Genomic DNA, 14,979 nt, shown 5'->3' with positions numbered 1-14,979 from the left:
CCCTTGGTTGGAAGGCAAGAGAGCTAAGCATGTGCTTAACTCTCACTGAAAACAGGAGGATCCTAAGTAATCTACTCAGTGTAGGTTTCAATGGGTTCAAAGGGATTTAGACCTGAGACTAACAGTGTGTTTACATGTGCTTACCTAAGCCAAAGGAAGGAAGGAAGGAAGGAAGGAAGGAAGGAAGGAAGGAAGGAAGGAGAGAGAATGGGTGTTCTTCACAGTGTTTAAAAATATAATATTCATGAGTATGTTTAAATTAAACATTGGATAAAGGTTTAGCTTTAACAGTATACATTAGCTAGCAGTAATACGGTCTTGTGTTCCTCTGAGAGAAAACCGTTTGCCACTATAAATAGCAATCTTCTTTTCAACGTCTTTTTATGGCTTTATATATATATAAAGTTTATGGCTTTATATATAAGTTTGCTTTTAATAAACAGTTACTGTATTCAAATATTCAGGGAGCCACGTGGAGTCATTAATGGAATTGTTGTCATTTGACTGACTAAAACTCAGCACATTTCTCTTCCTCGACGGACTGGGAAGGGGAAATTCTGGGTTTTAACTAGTGAAGTCTGCTAGCCAAGATAGCGAAATGAAACTCCCGTGCAAGGGGTTCTACAGCTTCTGCCTCTGAGTCGGGACTTCCTTCTGCCACAGACTCTCCCAGCTCACTCAGCCCTGTTACCTCCTCAGCTTCCAAACCTCCTCTTCCCAGTCTGACCACACATCATTGTCCCACCACCACTCCACGGGCTCTGAGCCTTCTTTCTTTGGTGGCTCCTCAGCTGGTTCCTCCCACCATATCTCTGCATCCAACCGGTTCATGACCTCCGCATGGGAAACCAGGTTTCAGCTGTCTTTGCCTGTTTCTTTCCCTCCTATAAATAACATGGTTAACGGACAGGGTCAATAAAGTGAGTCTTTTAACTGCCTGCCTGTGACTAATCCTTTAAGATCTTGCAAGGTAAGCAAAACCATCATTATTCACTTGTTCTTAAGGAAAATGTAAGGAAACGAACAATGACAACCAAGGGGCTAAACAGATGAAAGCAGCAAGGGGTGCAGATGAGGTGCAGGTTTTCATTGCTATTATCATTTATAATTATTTTATTTTGCAGTATTCTCTTTGCTACTGCACAGAATATAGGAAAGAGAGTGTAATAGAAAGAATAAAATGCCCCCCCCTTTAAAGAACATTTGACCCTCGCTACAGGAGCTCATTCCTAATCCCTTCAAGAGTTTCTAGGGGATTCAACATTTTACTCATCTTTTATGGAGCATTTAACTGTCTTCCAGACAAGCTGTAACAAAAGGTCCCGGCCATCGGGTCTCCTGGCTCCTCTCTTAGTAAAGTCTGGGATTTAGCCTGGAGGTCTTGGCCACCCTCCAGTTTGTGTTATTACACATATCCTGCCGCCTCTCGGCAATTCCTGAAGGATATGGGATTTTCTCCTCGTTTCCTGCCCCAAACTCTGCTTGAGTGTCTCCAGACTGTTAAACAGCTCCTGTATTGGGAGGGTGGAGAGCAGATTTTTTTTTTTCTGGGAAGAAGACACCAAGCGCAAGGGTCAAGGAGGAGATGGGAAAGTTGCCTGTCATGGGAAGCTACCAACACTGCTGTGGAGAACAGCTGCCAGCTAGAGCGCTGGACTCTGAAGCTCACTCCTCCTTGCTTTTCTGGCACTGCTACCCGAGATCAATGTCCAGTCATAGAATCGTAGAATTGTAGAGTTGGAAGGTAGCATGAGGCCATCCAACCCCCTACAATGCAGGAATCTTTTGCCCAAAGTGGGGCTCAAACCCATGACTTTGAGATCAAGAGTCTTGTGCTCTGTCAACAGAGCTATCCCCAGCTGCCAAAGAAGAAGAGCACAATGTTTCTTCTTGTTTTAAAACCAGGCAACCTTTCACTTGTGAGGTGATCGTGAGGACCACAACCTCACCTCTCAGTACAGGGGAAGACCATTTTGTGCACGTTCAAAGCATGTGCCATTTCCGGACCTGGAAGGGGGTGGAATGGGGCAGGCTTATGCACACTCCACTGATGTGCGTGGTGACCTGGAATGCAACCCCCCCCCCACAAATTGGGGGTTGCCTGTGTATGTCTTGTGCTTGTACTGTTTGGAATTTTCCATTCCACCTTTAGTTACAGACACGGAACTGTTACATGTCACATGTCTGTTTACATTCCAGCACTGTTTGCTGGTGTAAGCGGAACTTCCGCTGTGTTGTTTGCCGTCTCTTCCAAGAGAGTCAAAAGCCAAAGAGAGGCGAATGTTTCTTTGTCCTGATTTATGTTTAATAAATCCGTACTATATAGTATGTCTCCACATGCCTCAAGCCTCTTTCATTGCACAGTATGCTCTGCTAAGCAAAGTGTGCCCATATCAGCAGACTTGGGTCACTGATATATGTCGCACCAGAGGTCCAGGGATCTTTGCAGCGTGTCGGCTGGAAGGAGGCGATCCAGCTGGGGGCTAGCCAGTGGGCCGTTTGACCCCCGGATGCTGACATGTACAGCAGTTATGCTGAAGGAGGGTGGGGCTAAATTGTTGCTACCTAGCCTCTGCTCATGTGAGAAGGGGGAGCATAAATTAGCACTGAGCAGCAGAGAGCCAAAATGGGCTCTCTCGGAACGACAAAGTCTGCACCTCTCTGACTCATCCATAATGGCTCTAATCCCCATAAGCAATGGTTAATAGGAGGAAAGGCTGACTTGGAAAATGGGGGGCACCACACGTCTACATGTAATTGAAGCTGAACCAAGCACTCTCATGGGACCCTGGGGTTCAAACTATGGGTTAGGAGCTGCTTTGCATCACTCTGCCTAGTCCATCTACCTCAACTGTCACCAGATCTCCAGGACCTCATGTGGAGGTCCTTGCAGAGGTGGAGCTAGCTGCTCCAGCACCTGGAGTGGCCCGCGGGGTGGGGCTAGCAACTCACAGGGGTGCGCCGGCAGCAGCGTGCGTCCCAGGGGGTGCACCACCAGCGAAGAGCATCCCAGGGGGACACTACCCGTGGAGATGTCACCCCCCTCAGGGATGGCCTCGGTCCAGTATACCTGAAGGAGCATCTCCACCTCCATAGTTCTGCCCGGACACTGAGGTCCAGCGCCGAGGGCCTTCTGGCAGTTCCCTCACTATGAGAAGCCAAGTTACAGGGAACCAGGCAGAGGGCCTTCTCGGTAGTGGCGCCCACCCTGTGAAACGCCCTCTCATCAGATGTCAAAGAGAAAAATAACTACCAAACTTTTAGAAGACATCTGAAGGCAGCCCTGTTTAGGGAAGCTTTTAATGTTTAGTAGGTTATTGTATTTTAGTGTTTTGTTGGAAGCCGCCCAGAGTGGCTGTGGAAACCCAGCCAGATGGGCGGGGTATAAATAATAAATTATTATTATTTTTATGGCACCCAGGGAGGACCGCCCCCACCTTTCTCCGCTTCTGGGTCCTTGCCACTTAGCTATGGTTCCTTTCTTTAAAGCAGGTCACCAAGATGGCACCTATGGGTCTCATAATGCCTTCCATTACCTCCAATGGTGCCCATGGGAGTTTTCAAAAAGGCACAGTGCAAAAGAGTCTCTTTACGTTTTGTACTCGGTGATTGTTTGCATTTTCTCAGGGTCTGCTACACTGAGCCCCTTAAACATGCCCACATTTCATTGGATGTCAGAATCTCACCCCTTCCCCTCTGCTCTGTTGATAGGGATGTCTGATGGCAGGGGCATGGCTGCACCATGTTGAGGTCCTGTCTCTTTTCCCTTCTCTTTCAGATGCGGAAGCCACTTGGTGTTGTGATGCACCACCTGCAGCAGCCATGTTATGACTGGCACCCACGGCCCTTTCTCATAATTCCAAAGGTGTGCCTCCTGGCTTGAGACCACAATACAAGGGAAGAGAAGGGAAGCAGCAAATAAAATTCCAAGCATGAACAAAGTGCCGGAAGAGGCAACAGGACGGAAGAGCAGACCCAAAATGCAAGGCCGCAGTACTGATGAGCAAGTGACCGTGTTTTTGTCCAGAGACATACAGGAGGTCCAGGCCAATTGTATCGGTGTGAAAGCATTTCTGGAAAGCAAAACTCACAGACGAACGATGCGGCCAATTTGTCAGAAAAATAATGTGAGTGTGTGGCAAAAGGAAAGAAAGCTGAAAACTACAGGCGCCTATTAATGAGGGACTCAGACAACAAACAACACATAGGAAATGCTTGTCACCAATAAAGGACCGGTTTGGCACAGTCGCTGGGTAGGGCTTATATTAAGGTGTGCATAAACCCTTTGGAGATTGAAGGTTCTGGGTAAATCAGAGATTATAATTATATTGCTGCAAGTCCACACATTGTACTATATTTGTGTGATATGAGCAGATAATTATGCACAGAAGTACATGGTGAACTCATTTGTGGTGTGTGTGTGTGTGTGTGTGTGTGTGTGTGTGTGTGTTGTTTTTCATAAGATAAGAACCCTTACATGATCATAGGTTTGTTGTAATGGTTTTCCCCGAGGTAAGTATTCAGTGAGTTCTCTCTGAGTAGGGACATGTTTTTAAATGTCTTTTCCCCTCAAAGAAGGGGGCGGGGTGGGGGGAGAAAAGAAAAGAAAAGAAAAGAAGAAAACTGAAACATCCAAGCAAGCTATCATTTTCCAAATCTTCCCATTGCCACTGAAGGTCAGATTTCAAGTACAAATCCATTTTTGTTGTGTGTGTTTTTGTTTTATATAATTTATGTTGGCTGGCATTTTAAAATTGCAGTGGAGCAGTGAAAAGTCTGAGCTCAAAGATATTATCTGCCTTTGCCAGATTTTTAAGGGGACGGGAAGAAAAATGTCAAAGTCTTTTGCAGAGGGCTGAGATGTATATACGTGGTTAAGAGCTATAGGCATTTGTCAGTTCCATAATTGCTCTTTACGTTCATCTCGTTCCCATCTCATTCTCGTCATCAACTAAAATATTTTCTCATTTCCCTCTACAATTTCCAATAAACATTGCAAATGTTTTTTTAATTGAATCGGACTGGGGGGGGGGGCAGTAAGTCCTTCTATGGCCAGTGTTTGAATCTAAATCCTGAGTTCCATTAGGAAATCTAATGACTTTACTTGATAGATAGACCTAATTTATGAGGAGATAGAAAGAAATAATTGGGAGAATATGTTATATATGGTCCTTGAGAAAAGTCACCTAAAGAGTCATTAGGGGCATACAGTAGAAGCTGTTATTAGGATGCTAGTTTTTTTTTAACGGATAACTAATTTTTAAATGCTAAATCATGGCTAACCTTGGATTGCAACCTATTCTCAAGGGTAATTAATGATTCCAGCAGAGGCCAAATCAAATGGGAGGGGGGGGGAGAGTCAACACACAACCCAGTCCAATTTAGGTTTTTTTTTTCTAGTTGCAAAGTGTCTAATTGCTGGCACTAAAATTACAATGCCAACATGGAACAGCCTCCTTTGGGAGGTTGTGGACTCTCCTTCCTTGGAGGTTTTTAAGCAGAGGTTGGATGGCCATCAGTCATGGGTGCATTAGCTGAGATTCCTGCCTTTCAGGGGATGGGAATAGAGGACCCTCTAGATCCCTTCCAACTCTATGATTCTATGATTCATGCACTAGCCATAATACTGATTGTTCATTCAAGCATTCTGGATGGTGGGTCATAGGTCACCCTATGACAGAACATAAATAGTTAAGTGGGTGCAGGTTGTCCTTAAAGGCACAGCGCAAGGTTAATTCAACCGTGCTTGAGCCACGGCTCAGGAGGGGGAAGAAAAACGCTTCAAAGCCATGAGTCCAGTGATTGGTCGCAGCTGTCAGGAAATATCAGCCTCATTTGCTCTCAATCTCCTTAGCTATTTCAGGAAAAAAAATCTGAAGAATTTTAAATATTTGTTATATAAAATAATAGGGAAGTGGAGCATGCCAGGCCCTACCCTGTATCAAATACCTCGCATAATTTTGCCTCCTGGCCTGGCAGGGAGCCTCCTTGCACACCCGTCATGTGAGTCTCAGACCTTCAAGGCTTTGGGATAAGTCGCCGTTGGAGCCATAACTCACTGTTCCTATTGCTTTAAACCTGATTAATGACTCGGAAGTTGGCTTGATTAGAGGCGCTTCTGGTATCAGCTGGAAATTAATTAGTGTAATGGCTTTCAAGGAACCTTGCACTGTCCTCTCCTCTCTGCAGGTGGGACGCTGGGATGGTGGAGGCAGAGTAGGGGTGGGGGTGGGGACCCCACTCCTGGATGGTGTTTGGCGTTCTGATGGCCTCTTGCAGCCAGAGGCACAGTGTGTGTGCAGAAAGAGAGAGTAGGAGGAAAGTAGTGGAGCATGCTGAAATCTCCTATTGACACTTCATGGCAATATCAAGGCATGGATAATAGTGGCTGAGACGAGCCAAGCTGGCTTTGGTCTTCATCCTCTTTTCCAGCTGCAAGGATGTTCTCCCTCCAGAATGCTTTTCTGTTTTTCATGAAAAAGGAGAAATGGAACAGCCAGAGCCTACCCCTTTGTGACAGCAAATACCTCCCAGGGTGGGTATAGAATTGGAAGGGGCTGCAACTGCCACCTAGGCTCTGTGAATGCAGGAAATTCATTGCCCCAGGGTATCTGGTAGATGACCATCCAGCCTCTGCTGGAACTCCTGTTAATGAAGGGGAGCCCACCGCCATCCCAGACGGCTGGCTCCACTGTTGATCAGCTAGTAAGATCAGGGAGTTCTTCCTAATGTTTAGTATCACTTCTTTTAATTTGAACAAACCTCGGTTTTTGAATGTCTCAGCTGCTGAACGTTTTGGAAGCCAAACACCGAAAACCCGGAAGTGAATGCTTCCATTTTTGAACGCATCTCGGAAGTTGAACGGCTTCCGCTGCGTTTTTTTCTTTTTTTCTCCATTGACTTTGCTGACAGCCCTTTGATTTTCGATTTTCGAACGTTTCAGAAGTCGAACAGACTTCCGGAATGGATTACGTTCAAAAACCAAGGTTCCACTGTGTTGCTGTAGGTCAGATGTAGGGAATCTTTTTGGCTTCAGGGGTCAGATCCTTATCAGGATGGGATTTGTGGGCCAAAATTGACAGGTGGGTGGGGCCACCCATCTGTCAACTGTATGTCATCATTTTGACATGGCAGCACTTGAATGACAGGTGGGTGGGACGGCAAGACTTTCCGTTCAAGCCCAATGTCTGAAGTTTTAAACGAGGAACACGGTGTAAAGGTATTTGATAGTCTGCCTTAAAGCTGCAAAGTGCCCTCTGAAGCAAACATCTCCCCAATCTTTAAAGGTGGAAGATGCTGCTTCAAAGGGCATTTTTGCCAAGCACTTTAGGAGGCGATTCACTGCCTGTGCTCCTTTCTTTCTCCCTCCCATGTCACTTGACGAGGGAGAACTCACAAAAGCCTCTTAAAGCCTCGTCCTGCTCCAGTCTTAAATGGGAGGAGAGACACACAACTCTTTGCAAGTCTCTCCCCCCTTTAACACAGGCATAAGACTGAGGATTTAGGAGATAAGGGAGGAGACTGGCAAGGCTTCTAAGTCCCCAAACTCATGCCAATCTTTAATCTTTGCTCATCAACAGCTGAGTGGAGATTAAAGTCTGCTGCCTAGGTTGCACGATCCTGTCCCCTGCTAGAAACAGGATTGCACACCAATGTAGGGTTAAACGCTGCCACTCGGCACTGACTTCACCAGTGATGTCAGCTGATGGGCAGGTGAGTGTGATTTGGCGGAAACAGCCTGGTGGACCCAGTTGGACCCACCCTGGTGGACCATGATTGGCCTGTAGGCCAGTGGTTCCCCACCCCAGGTGTAGGTACTACATTCTGGAGCAACAGAAAACCATCTTGCTCAGTCATCTGCATGACAGCCATTCAGATATTTGAAGATGGCTATCATATCACCGATCACTGCAGATGGTGACAGCAGCCACAAAATTAAAAGACGTCTGCTTCTTGGGAGAAAAGCAATGACAAACCTAAACAGCATCTTAAAAAGCAGAGACATCACCTTGCCAACAAAGGTCTGCATAGTTAAAGCTATGGTTTTCCCAGTAGTGATGTATGGAAGTAAGAGCTGGACCATAAAGAAGGCTGATCGCCAAGAATTGATGCTTTTGAATTATGGTGCTTGAGAGTCCCATGGACTGCAAGAAGAACAAACCTATCCATTCTTAAGGAAATCAGCCCAGAGTGTTCACTGGAAGGACAGATCCTGAAGCTGAGACTCCAATACTTTGGCCACCGCATGAGAAGAGAAGACTTCCTGGAAAAGACCCTGATGTTGAGAAAGATGGAGGGCACAAGGAGAAGGGGACGACAGAGGACGAGATGGTTGGATGGCGTTCTCGAAGCTACCAGCATGAGTTTGACCAAACTGCGGGAGGGAGTGGAAGACAGGAGTGCCTGGCGTGCTCTGGTCCATGGGGTCACGAAGAGTCAGACGTGACTAAACGACTAAACAACAACAACATCATATCACCTCTTAATAGTCTCTTTTCCAGGCTAAAGATATCCAGCACATTCAGTCATTCCTTATAGGACTTGGTCTCCAGGCCCACTTTGTCACCCTTCTCTGGGCAGGCTCCAGTTTGCTGATATCCTTCTCAAACTGAGCTGGAAATGGTACTCCAGGTATTGATGATGCAATCCAGAGTAGCATTAGCCCTTTGAGCTGCCACATGACACTGCTGGCCTCTGTTTAGCTTGTGGTCTGCTAAAAACACCAAACTCATTTATATATACACCATACATACGGCTGTCAAGCCAAGTGTCACCCACCCTGTATTTATGTATCAGATTATCCTGCTCAAATGCATAAATTTGCATTTATATCTGTTGAAATTTGTTTTGTTAGTTTTGGCCCAGTTCTCCATGTGTCAAGATCACATGGAACCTCGTTTCTGTCTTCTAAACTATTAGCTAGCCCACCTGGTTTGGTGCCATCTGTAAATTTCATAAGCACCCCCACGAATGCTTCATTCAAGTCATGTTAAACAGCACTGGGCACAGGATAGAACCCTGCAGTATCCCAGCTGATGTTGCTCTCCAGGTTGAGAAGGAGCCATTGATAGCGCACTTGGTTTCCATCCATCAACCAGCAGCAAATAGCTTACAAAAACTAGAGCAACAACAAAGAAAAATAACAAAGCTATTGGAACCTCAACATTTTCCATCCTTAAACTATTGTCAGCACTTCTGGTCTAATATTCTTCTCTCTTCCAAATAAAAACAAAACAAAAGATATCCACTGCTGCAGAAGCATTTCTTCTGAATAAACTCTTTCCCATAACCATTTAAAATCTGTCAGTTTATTCATTAACATTATATGCCAGCATTTATGCAGTCAGTCTTCCAGTATAGATAACTGTTTTGGTTTTTAACATTTCAGTAAGAGCATTCTTGCAGCAAAAAAGAATCCTCCTAAAGTCAAATTTTCTTTCATTATGTTGGTTGTGAAATACCCCAGAATAAGTCTCCTCTCCTCTGCCTACAGTCCCCCCTCCCTCTTTTTTCCTGTCACCTTCAGTGGATGATTTTCTTTCCCTCTCTTGCAACCACCTGTTTGTTATTTGCAAACAGATTTTTTTCTGGAAGCAAATAACATGAAAATGAGTGCTAAGCCTGCAGTATATTCTGCTATTATTTCCAGAAGCTGATTTTACATCATATGAAACCTCAAATATATTTCAGAAATTTACAGTTAGGAAAATGTTGTGGAAATGGAAAAAAATTGTGTGTGAATGCAGCCAAAGAACACAAGTCAGGTGTGTGGGTGTGGGTGTGCGTTTTCGTGTGCAAATAGCAATGCTGGTACTTTGTAGCTGGTGTCTGAGTGCCCTGGCCCTCACTGTTAGAGATCTTGCAGGGGGTTCATAATGCGTCTGTGCTCAGAGCAAGTAGAGACAAACTCTATCCCAGAGGATCTTTGCATTATACAACGCCTCTCTCCAACCCAACATGACGGCCATTGCATGTCCCAAAACATCTGGAGGGCCGAGCTGTAGTTTTGGGACTACAGCTCCCATTATCCCTGGCTAACAAGACCAGTGGTCAGGGATGATGGTAATTGTAGTCCCAAAACATCTGGAGGGCCGAGTTTGCCTATGCCTGCACTAATCTAAGCTATTCTATTTCAAAACCCACCTTGCAACTTCCTCATATGAGATTTAAAAGACTCTCCTAAGTCTCATGGAACCAAAGGGTTAGAAGGAATATTTAATACTGCTACATATGGGGAACATATGTTTGTGCACTGAACATTTCTAAGAACTGTTGTTTTAGCACCCCTGAGGACTTTGGTTTTTTCCATCTAACAAACTAGGACATGGAGGTAGGAAGAATTCTGCCAGCTGTCATCTGGGCTCAGAAAGCAGGTGCCTGTTGCTCCAGAAGGTAGCAGAAACCACACAAAAGAAATAAGGTGAGAACCCCCCAAAAGATGGGATTAAAATTAGCAGTAGAATACATGTGGCAAGCAGAAATGATCTTGTGTCAATCAGTTGCGGAATGGTTGCTATTAAATGAAGAACTGAGGAACATCTGCAAACTCTTTCCAGTCAGAATATATTGCCCATATATAGGCAAAGAGGGGCAACATGTGGAACCTCCTCACTTGGCTCCACAACATATGGAAAGCGTAAATTCTTCATCATTATTTTGACTTTTATGGGGCAAACACAATATTATTTTTTGCTGGATGCTGCTGGTGTATCACCAGCTGACCAACCTCAACTGAACTTCTTTAGGGACTGTTGGATCTGAAATTGGGAGAACAGAAGAAAAGCACTGCTGGATCAGTCCCGAGTCCCACTTGGTCCAGCATCGTGTTCTCACAGTGGCCAGCCAAATCTTTGCAGACATTTTGGCAAAAAGACTGAAAAGAGTTTTGGTGGGGGAGATTCATAAAGACCAAGCGGGCTTTCTTCCAGGAAGACATTTGTCAGATAATGTGAGAAATATAATAGACATTATGGAGTTATTGGAAGTTAATATCAATACTAAGGCAGTATTAATATTTGTGGATGCGGAGAAAGCCTTTGACAACATTTCTTGGAGTTTTATGAAAAAGAATCTCCAAGGGATGGGGGTAGGCCAAGGTTTTGAAAATGGTATAAGTGCAATTTATTCTGAGCAAAAAGCAAAACTGATTGTAAATAATGTGGTTACTGAAGAATTTGCTATTGAAAAAGGGACACGACAGGGATGCCCAATATCCCCACTACTTTTCATATCTGTCCTGGAGGTTCTATTAAATATGATTAGAGAGGATCAGCTGGTTAAAGGGATTCAGGTCGGAGCTAAACAGTACAAACTGAGAGCATTTGCAGATGACTTAGTTTTAACTTTACAAGAGCCAGACACTAGTACGAAAAGAGTTTTAGAACTAATACAAGTATTTGGTCAAGTAGCAGGTTTTAAGTTGAACAAACAGAAAACGAAAGTACTGGATAAAAATCTAACAGTTGTTGAAAGGGAAAAGTTCCAGAGTGAAACTGGTTTAATGATAGCAAAGAAGGTGAAATACCTGGGGATTAATTTGACATCTAAGAATGTGAATCTATTTAAAGATAACTATGAGAAATGCTGGACAGAAATTAAGAAAGACCTAGAAGTATGGTCAAATTTGAGACTTTCCTTGTTAGGCCGTATTGCTGTTATTAAGATGAATGTCCTGCCTAGAATGTTGTTTTTGTTTCAAACATTGCAGATTTTAGACAAAATGGATTGTTTCAAGAAGTGGCAAAAAGACATATCTAGATTTGTCTGGCAGGGCAAAAAGCCCAGAATAAAGTTTAAGATATTAACTGATGCAAAAGAAAGAGGGGGGTTTGCCCTGCCGGACTTAAAGCTGTACTATGAATCAGCGGCGTTTTGCTGGCTGAAAAGTTGGCTGCTTCTTGAAAACACAGACATTTTGGATTTGGAAGGGTTTAACAACAGATTTGGCTGGCATGCATACATATGGTATGACAAGGTAAAAATCCATCAAGGTTTTAAGAACCATATTGTTAGGAAAGCATTGTATAAGGTTTGGACTCGATACAAAGATTTGCTGGAAAACAAAACCCCCAGGTGGTTGTCACCAATGGAAGCTAAGGAAGTGAAAAAACTTAATATGGAATCCAAATGGCCAAAGTATTGGGAAATTATAGAACATGAGGAGGGGAAAGTGAAATTGCAGAGTTATGAGAAGTTGAAGTCTAAAGTAAGAGACTGGCTACATTACCACCAGATAAATGAAGTTTTCAAACAGGACAGGAAAATTGGCTTCCAGGTGGAGAGGTCAAAATTAGAAACAGAGCTTTTGGAACCCAATACTAAGAATTTGTCAAGAATGTATAACTTGCTGTTGAAATGGAATACACAGGATGAGATGGTTAAATCAGCTATGATTAAATGGGCACAAGACATTGGCCATGACATTATGCTTGCTGACTGGGAACAGTTATGGACTACCGGTATAAAGTTTACGGCATGTAATGCCTTAAGAGAGAACATCATGAAAATGATCTATAGGTGGTACATGACCCCAGTCAAGCTTGCAAAAATTTATCACATGCCCGATAATAAATGTTGGAAATGTAAGGAAACTGAAGGTACTTTCTACCACCTTTGGTGGACGTGCCCAAGGATCAAGGTTTTCTGGGAAATGATTTATAATGAAATGAAAAAGGTGCTTAAATGCACGTTCGTGAAGAAACCAGAAGCCTTCCTCCTGGGTATGGTAGGCCAATTGGTGTCAAGGAAAGACAGGACGTTTTTTATGTACACTACAACAGCAGCAAGAGTATTATTAGCAAAGTATTGGAAGACACAAGAACTACCCACACTGGAAGAATGGCAGACTAAGGTAATAGACTATATGGGACTGGCTGAGATGACCGGCAGAATCCGTGACCAAGGGAAAGAGACGGTGGAAGAAGATTGGAAGAAGTTTAAAATCTATCTTAAGAACTGTTGTAAAATTAATGAATGCTAAAATGTTTTGGGTAATGCAAAACAGAATTGCAGCGACTAGCAATTGGATATGAGAAACAAGATCTAAAGAAAGTCTTATATGGAAATTAGGGGATGCTGAAAAGATTGATAACAGGGATGCAGAAAGGGGAGGTATGGGGAAGTCGCCGAAAGAAGGTCAAGGAAAAAATGTTAAGAAAGTATACGTGTTTATATGTTTGTTTGTCTATGTATTGTCTTGTATTGTCTTTTATTATGTGTTTAAAATCTAATAAAAATTTTATAAAAAAAAAAAATGAAATTGGGAGAACAGAAGAAAAGCACTGCTGGATCAGTCCCGAGTCCCACTTGGTCCAGCATCGTGTTCTCACAGTGGCCAGCCAAATGCCTATGGGAAGCTCACAAACAGGACCTGAGTGCAAGAGCACTCTCCCCACCCGTGTTCCCCACTAGCTGGTATATCATCTCTGATACTGAAGATAGTGCACAGCCATCATGGCAAGTAGCCATCAACAGCCATCCTCTAGAATATGGTCTAATCCCCTTTTAAAGCTATCCAAGTTGGTGGCCATCACTACATTGTGTGATCTAGAATTCAGTAGTTTATGCCCTCTGTGAAGAATTACTTGTGTTTGTCTGTTCTGAATCTTCTAAGAGTCAGCTTCATTGAATTACCCCCATTCTAGTATTATGTGAAAGACAGAAAAACTTCTTTCTGTCTACTTTCTCCATATTGTGGATACCATGTTTACTCAAATCTAATGCTCACCTTTTTTTGGCCAAATTACGTTGCGAAAATTAAGGTGCGCATTAGATGACACATTTACATTCGCCAGCAAATACTTTTTTGGTTTCAAAGTTCTGAAAATTGAGGTGCGCATTAGATTTGGTGGCACATTAGAGTCGAGTAAATACAGTAGTTTTATGCCCTTCTGTCACATCCCCTGCTTACCTGTTTTTTTTTCCTAAATTAAAATACCCCAAATGCTGTAATCGTTCCTCATAGGGAGGTTGTTCCAGCTTCCCGGTCATCAGTTGCCCTTTCCTGAATCTTTTTTATCTCTACGATATCATTTTTGAGTGAAGCAACCAGGACTGTACACAGTTTCACAAGTGCTTTTGCGCCATATGTTCGTATAACGGCAAATTTGACAATTTTATTTTCAATCCCTTTCCTAATGGCCATTTGTCTGCCACTTCATGTTTGCATGCTTCTCAGTCTTGTCTAAAATAGACAGTTTCTCCATCTCCCACGCTGAGGTTATCAGCTGAGTATCTCACTATTCCAATTCTTATTACACTCACAAGAAATAAGTCTCCTTGATTTCCACAAAACTTACTTTCAAGTGTCCTTAGGATCATTTCTCCCAATGTGCTGAGATAACTACACCTAACTCTTTATTATTCATTCCCGTTGAAAAATGTGAATTGGTTGTGTGCATAGTCTTCTTCAGCACAGTGCAGACTCTCCCTGCTCCCTCTCATTCTACACAACCCATTTCTGTACATGCTAACTAAGATGTAAATCCCATTGACTTAAATTGAGCTTATTCCCAAGCAAGTGTGTGCATAGGACTTAAGCCCTAGACTAGGAGAAATTGTTCACAGGCCTGTATTAAGGGGCCCTGCAAAGGATTTGTATATAACCTTGTAAATAAATCAATTAAATTAGCAGTGCCTGTGTGGAGTCTGAAATTAATAGCCAAGATGCATGAAACACAATGGGGTGAGGTAGAAGACAGTCCTTCCAATGATTAAGAGACTCTCGATTTAAAATTCCAAAAAAATTAGCAACTCTATATATTTATACAACTCTGTTTTAAAGGAAGTGAAAGCTATGATTCCCCCAACCTCTGAAAAAGCCATTCTGTCATTTTTAACTAACAAAATGTCTTGAACAGAGCATCCACTTAGTGGTGGTAAATCAAGTGCAGTCAAGCCTTCCATGTTATAAAACAGGCTGTGATACTTGGATGGTTACTACTGGGGAAATTATTAGTTATGAAAGGCTATTACTTATTG

General features: G+C 43.3%; 1 protein-coding gene across 1 annotated transcript in view; it reads left to right on the top strand.

Moving 5' to 3' along the window:
• The window catches only part of CEP128 (centrosomal protein 128), a 221,780-nt gene extending 208,826 nt beyond the window's left edge, over positions 1-12,954 (top strand). Inside the window, exon 24 of the transcript XR_014547550.1 lies at positions 12,534-12,954. The gene's annotated coding sequence lies outside the window, so the exon portion shown is untranslated. The remainder of the gene's footprint in view (positions 1-12,533) is intronic.
• The last annotated feature ends 2,025 nt before the right edge of the window (positions 12,955-14,979 follow it).

The sequence above is a fragment of the Podarcis filfolensis genome, assembly GCF_964270895.1.
Source record: "Podarcis filfolensis genome assembly, chromosome: 1".
Classification (NCBI taxonomy): Eukaryota; Metazoa; Chordata; class Lepidosauria; order Squamata; family Lacertidae; genus Podarcis; species Podarcis filfolensis.
Note: the sequence above shows the minus strand (reverse complement) of the source record. Positions and strands in the feature narration are given on the sequence as shown.